This window comes from Bactrocera neohumeralis, unplaced genomic scaffold (assembly GCF_024586455.1).
Source record: "Bactrocera neohumeralis isolate Rockhampton unplaced genomic scaffold, APGP_CSIRO_Bneo_wtdbg2-racon-allhic-juicebox.fasta_v2 cluster09, whole genome shotgun sequence".
NCBI lineage: Eukaryota > Metazoa > Arthropoda > Insecta > Diptera > Tephritidae > Bactrocera > Bactrocera neohumeralis.
Window position 1 is genome coordinate 23,140,499 of NW_026089622.1, and position 6,865 is coordinate 23,147,363.

Genomic DNA, 6,865 nt, shown 5'->3' on the forward strand with positions numbered 1-6,865 from the left:
GATAAAGAGATCCCCAACTCTCCTGTCACTGGAAATTTGAGAACCGCTCCCCTACTAAACTTTGACAGTTGACTGGCTTGGGTAGGTTTTGCCGATTTGCAATTGGAATGACTGGAACGACCAGATTGAAATTATACCAAAAATATAAGTGAACGGAGGAATTTGTTGCCGCCGTTCAAGATCGCTAATAAAAAGGTGCGCGGAGTCCCTACGCGCGGATGAAGTTATACTTCTTAGTGATATTCCAAGAAATGCATATCATTTTGTATGAAAGAAAACTAGAAAACTTAAATTCACATTTTATAAATTAAAATAAGAGCTTTCTCCTACTAATATATTGGGCAAATTGACAAGTGTCGATAATTGCTCCAAAATCAAATATATTATATATAACATCATTTCTAATGTGCCACAAGTCAAAATTAGAAATGAACTTCTTAACCTCACGCTGTCAGATAAAACGAAAATACTTCGTCATCGCGGGTCGATTTTCAAAAAATGTAAATGAAGACTAACTACAGAAATGATCCTGTAAAGTATAGCCTTAATTTTTCAACGGCCAACGCAGAGTATTTTAACCAAAATATATGCAAAGTAGTTGAGAATTCGCAGAAATGAAAGACAAACGAAAGAAAAAGAAGCATAACTTCAATAATGCACAAGCATACAAACATATATATGCGCAGCAGCAGCAAGGAAAGAGGTAACAATCGGCGATCCATTGTATATTTCTTTCATGCATAACCAAACCATAATTAGGACAACGCAATACAAGTGTCAATGGTGGTGTTGGTGGTAAGCGCTTGAAAAGTTACGACAAGCACGTAGGTTCGAATCCCAACAGAATTTATTTTTAATTGAATATGTCACCAACCAAAAATTGAAACATTGTTCTACAAAAACAACAACAGCATAAGCATGGCAACATTGTGTTGTTGGTAGAAAAGCAGAGCTGTGCCGAAAGAAACGAACAGACCATCGCCGATTGTCACCGCTTCGCTTGCTGCTCGAACAACTTCGCAGACAAAGTTGCGTAGATTCATATTGAGCAAGGTTGCGCAACCTGAATCTATCGCAACCTTTTCCGAACTCGTATAAGAGTATAACTTAAATGCGAAACTTAAATATATTTCATGAAATGTTTTGCATAGTAGAATTATATTTCAATTACAAATGATTAAAAACAATTATTAATTGAGAACTAACAGGCTTATTTCACCTGTACAGTATTGAAAGATCAAAAGTTAGTTGTTTTAATATACTTCTTCTTCTTCTTCTTAATTGGCGTAGAAACCGCTTAAGCGATTATAGCCGAGTTAACAACAGCGCGCCAGTCGTTTCTTCTTTTCGCTACGTGGCGCCAATTGGATATTCCAAGCGAAGCCAGGTCCTTCTCCACTTGGTCCTTCCAACGGAGTGGAGGTCTTCCTCTTCCTCTGCTTCCCCCGGCGGGTACTGCGTCGAATATTTTCAGATCTGGAGTGTTTTCGTCCATCCGGACAACATGACCTAGCCAGCGTAGCCGCTGTCTTTTAATTCGCTGAACTATGTCGATGTCGTCGTATATCTCGTACAGCTCATCGTTCCATCGAATGCGGTATTCGCAGTGGCTTTTCTCTCGAAAACTCGCAACGTCGACTCATCCGTTGTTGACATCGTCCAAGACTCTGCACCATACAGCAGGACGGGAATTATGAGTGACTTATAGAGTTTGGTTTTTGTTTGTCGAGAGAGGACTTTGCTTCTCAATTGCCTACTCAGTCCGAAGTAGCACCTGTTGGCAAGAGTTATTCTGCGTTGGATTTCTAGGCTGACATTGTTGGTGGTGTTTACGCTGGTTCCAAGATAGACGAAATTATCTACGACTTCAAAGTTATGACTGTCAACAGTGACGTGAGAGCCAAGTCGCGAATGCGACGACTGTTTGTTTGATGACAGGAGATATTTCGTCTTGCCCTCGTTCACTGCCAGACCCATTTTCTGTGCTTCCTTGTCCCGTCTGGAGAAAGTAGAACTAACGGCGCGGGTGTTGAGGCCGATGATATCAATATCATCGGCATACGCCAACAGCTGTACACTCTTATAGAAGATGGTACCTTCTCTATTTAGTTCTGCGGCTCGAACTATTTTCTCCAAAAGCAGGTTGAAAAAGTCGCACGATAGGGAATCGCCTTGTCTGAAACCTCGTTTGGTATCGAACGGCCGTATTAGTTTTGCGGGGATACCAAATTCAGACATCGCGGCATAAAGGCAGCTCCTTTTCGTGCTGTCGAAAGCAGCTTTGAAATCGACGAAGAGGTGGTGTGTGTCGATTTTCCTTTCACGGGTCTTTTCCAAGATTTGGCGCATGATGAATATCTGGTCGGTTGTTGATTTGCCAGGTCTAAAGCCACACTGATAAGGTCCAATCAGTTTGTTGACGGTGGGCTTTAATCTTTCACACAATACGCTCGATAGAACCTTATGTGCGATGTTGAGGAAGCTAATCCCACGGTAGTTGGCGCGGATTGTGGGGTCTCCTTTTTTATGGATTGGGCATAGCACACTTAAATTCCAATCGTTGGGCATGCTTTCGTCCGACCATATTTTACAAAGAAGCTGATGCATGCTCCTTATCAGTTCTTCGCCGCCGTGTTTGAATAGCTCGGCCGGCAATCCGTCGGCCCCTGCCGCTTTGTTGTTCTTCAGGCGGGTAATTGCTATTCGAACTTCTTCATGGTCTGGTAATGGAACGTCTGCTCCATCGTCATCGATTGGGAAATCGGGTTCTCCTTCTCCTGGTGTTGTGCGTTCACTGCCATTCAGCAGGCTGGAGAAGTGTTCCCTCCATAATTTAAGTATGCTCTGGGCATCAGTGACTAGATCACCTTTGGGGGTTCTACAAGAGTATGCTCCGGTCTTGAAACCTTCCGTAAGCCGCCGCATTTTTTCGTAGAATTTTCGAGCATTACCCCTGTCGGCCAGCTTATCAAGCTCTTCGTACTCACGCATTTCAGCCTCTTTCTTCTTCTGTCTACAAATGCGTCTCGCTTCTCTCTTCAACTCTCGGTATCTATCCCATCCCGCACGTGTAGTGGTCGATCGTAACGTTGCGAGGTAGGCAGCCTGTTTTCTCTCCGCTGCGACACGGCACTCCTCGTCGTACCAGCTGTTCTTTTGCACTTTCCGAAAACCAATGGTTTCGGTTGCAGTTGTACGTAAGGAGTTTGAAATGCCGTCCCACAGTTCCCTTATACCGAGTTGTTGACGAGTGCTCTCAGAGAGCAGGAGTGCAAGCCGAGTAGAAAATCGTTCGGCTGTCTGTTGTGATTGCAGCTTCTTGACGTCGAACCTTCCTTGTGTTTGGTGGCGCGCGTTTTTTGCTGCACAGAGGCGGGTGCGAATCTTAGCTGCAACAAGATAGTGGTCCGAGTCGATGTTAGGACCTCGGAGCGCACGCACATCTAAAACACTGGAGACGTGTCTTCCGTCTATCACAACATGATCGATCTGGTTGGTAGTTTTTCGATCCGGAGACAGCCAGGTAGCTTGATGAATCTTCTTATGCTGGAATCTAGTACTACAGATAGCCATATTTCGGGCCCCGGCGAAGTCAATCAGCCTCAACCCATTTGGGGATGTTTCGTCGTGGAGGCTGAATTTAGCGACCGTATTGCCAAATATACCTTCTTTGCCACCCTGGCGTTAAAGTCGCCAAGCACGATTTTGACATCGTGGCGGGGGCATCTCTCATAAGCAAGCGCTCATAGAAGGCATCTTTGGTCACATCGTCCTTCTCTTGCGGATTGTGGCTAGACGTTCATTCACCGCAGTGAATGATAGTACTCGGCGACGGAGTCTCTCTCCCACCACGAATCCTACACCAAACTTGCGCTCCTTTATATGGCCACTGTAGTAAATGTCACAAGGACCTACTCGTCTCTGTCCTTGTCCCGTCCATCGCATTTCTTGGACGGCGGTGATGTCAGCCTTTGTCTTTAAGAGGACATCAACCAGCTGGGCAGCGGCACCTTCCCAATTAAGGGACCGGACATTCCAGGTGCATGCCCTCAATTCGTAGTCCTTATTTCGTTTGCCATAGTCGTCATCAAAAGGGGGTCTCTCATCCGAGGCTGGTTGTAGCTCTTCACTGGGGGTGTTTTTTTTTACGTGGCGGGTCCCAAACCCAGCGCACAACCCTTGTAGGGAATGTTTCGCCTTCTCACTTTAGCTCGCCTTCGAACGGATGTTCTTAAGCTACCCAGAGGATACTTGGTCAAAGACCGGAAGTAGTGAGCTGCTTGAGCCATGTGTAAAAGAATCGTTTCTGGCCACTCCCAAGTGAATGGCGATCAGAGAACTTTCCTTACTTGCGTGAACTTCTACACATGACTCCATCCTCCTACCATAAAGTCATAAAAAAGGATTTAAGTAGTTTTGCAATATCTTAAAAGTCCAATATACAATAATTTGCGATCGTAATAAATGTTGGGTGTTTTAATTTAAATGCCCAAAAAATCTTATTTTGTTCGATTTGGCCATAATGGAAAATGTTATAAAAAACGCTTATTTTGAGGCGCTCTCACACTGGAATAAGTTGGGCATCCCATTATTTCTGACTAGAATTGATTAGCTCTTCAAGTGATGTTACAGAAACCGCAAAGGAAATGACAACCGATCCTTTATTTGATTTACCAGAATGTTCAATAGTGCCGCATCTAATTTCACAGGATGAACTTGATGACTTAGTTCGAGATCTACCTTGAATGACCTTTCAAAATCGCAGTCCAAAGTTTTAGCATCCCGACTCAACCTTCTCCAAATTGATGTAAATATTACTTTTTACAGAAAAAGTTAGAAAGAGCCCACAAAATGCTTTCTTCAAGAAGAAGATTTAGTATACTGTTCAGAAGCTAATTTTTTGTTTAACGCAATAGAACAGAAATATGATTCAAGTGTTTGGCGTATATTCATTGATTCCTCTAAACTTAGTTTAAAGGCGGTATTAGTTCATAACGGTAACAAATATCAATCTGTGCCCTTAGCTCATGCGCTTCATATGAAGGAATCATATGAGAATATGACAGTACTTTTATGGCACATCCTGTGTATCATGAGTATGGTTGGGCAATATATGGAGACCAAAAAGTAATAGCTCTTCTTCTTGGAAGGCAGCTAGGATATACGAAATATTATTGCTTCCTTTGCGAATGGGACAGTCGTGCGAGAGAGAGTCATTATGTACAGAAGCGGTGGTCAGTACGTCAGGCACGCACTCCCGGACAAAAAACGTTACCAGTGAACCTCTAGTTGATCCCAAAAAGGTATTACTTCCACCTTTGCATATTAAATAGGGTTTAATGAAGAATTTTGTTAAGGCAATGGACAGAAATGGAAGAGGGTTCTTTTATCTGAAACAAAAATTTCCAAGAGTCAGTGAAGCAAAAATTAAGGATGGCATGTTTGTGGGTCCTCAAATAAGAGAACTAATGAAAGATAAAACATTTGAGGAAATGCTCAATGAAACTGAAATACGACCCTCGAGTGCCTGGAGTGCCTTGGAGTGCGTTGTTTAAAACTATTTTTGGAAATGTGAAAGCTGACAATTACAAAGATCTTGTGACTGCACTATTTAATGCTTATAAAAAATGGGTTGCAGCATGTCCCTTGAAATTCGCTTTCTGAACTCCCATCTGGATTTTCTCCGGGAAATTTTAGGGACCGTAAGTGACGAACATGGTGAACGGTTCCACCAAGGCAAGTGGAGAGCCAGTTTGCTTGCCGATTACTGCTGGACATTGTTAAGGGATACTCCAAAAACAAAATACCGCCGAAAACTATCGACAGTAACATTTTCAGGCACTCTTTAGTAAATAAAATAATATATCTATCACTGTTTTTTATTAAAAAATCTTCATAGCTAAAAAACTATAGGTGAGAGAAGAAATCTATTTTCTGCATTTTTGGCAATTTTCACATAATAAGCACTTTGATCTGTTCATGTCACAAAAAGCAGTGTAATTTAGCAAAGTATCCGCAATGTCGTGCCGACAAATATGTCAATGCCATTTTTGTTGTGATATTAAATATATCTGACGAGTTCGTCCTAAAAAACAACAGCCTGTTTCAGGGGGTTTTCTGGTCTAGAAGCATGAATTTCAGGTAATTTTTAAAGTGTCGTAAAGAAAAGGCAATTAATATTTTTACCATACATTTTTTTATTAGTTATTTGTTAATTTTAGAAGAGTACAGAAAAAAATTAAAAACTAAAAGAAGTAAAAAATTTCAAAAATTATGAGCTGAACCTTTCAAAATGGTCTCTAAAAATTTCCACGTGACCATATCATGATTTCAGCCCTCCTAGTTATCTGAAACCAAAAAAAAAAAGATTATTAATATAGAATAATGTCGCATGGCCGGAACTACGGAAAAGTGGGAAGATTTTTTTTCGCAAAATGGCGACTGCCTGAAAAAAAAAGTTTTTTTCAATCACTTTTTCTGACTATTTCGAATTTTTCAAAAATAATAAAAATAAAAATTTGGGGATGGGGCTAGTTCCAACCATAGACAAGCCTATAAAGAAGACTCTATAAAAATTTAAAGTAAATCGGTCCAGTAGAACCTGAGAAATCGTGTGTATCGTTCCGAAAAAGTCAATTTTGAGAGAAACGCGTTTAAAGTTTCGCGTAAAGTCTTTTGTTCGATTAGTTCCGGCCGAACCAGTTTGGATGCCGGGTCAGAAAAATGCCAATATCTCCGAAAATAATTTGAGTTTTGAAAAATCCTCTTGTACACATATTCTTGAATAGTTATGCTTTGAAAATAAAAAAAAAAAAATTCGATTACTTTAAATTTCTAGACCAGAATACCCCCTTCAGGAGCAAAA

General features: G+C 41.3%; 1 pseudogene; it reads right to left on the bottom strand.

Moving 5' to 3' along the window:
- Positions 1-440: 440 nt before the first annotated feature.
- LOC126764764 (small nucleolar RNA U3) lies at positions 441-546 on the bottom strand (annotated as a pseudogene).
- Between the last annotated feature and the right edge of the window lie 6,319 nt (positions 547-6,865).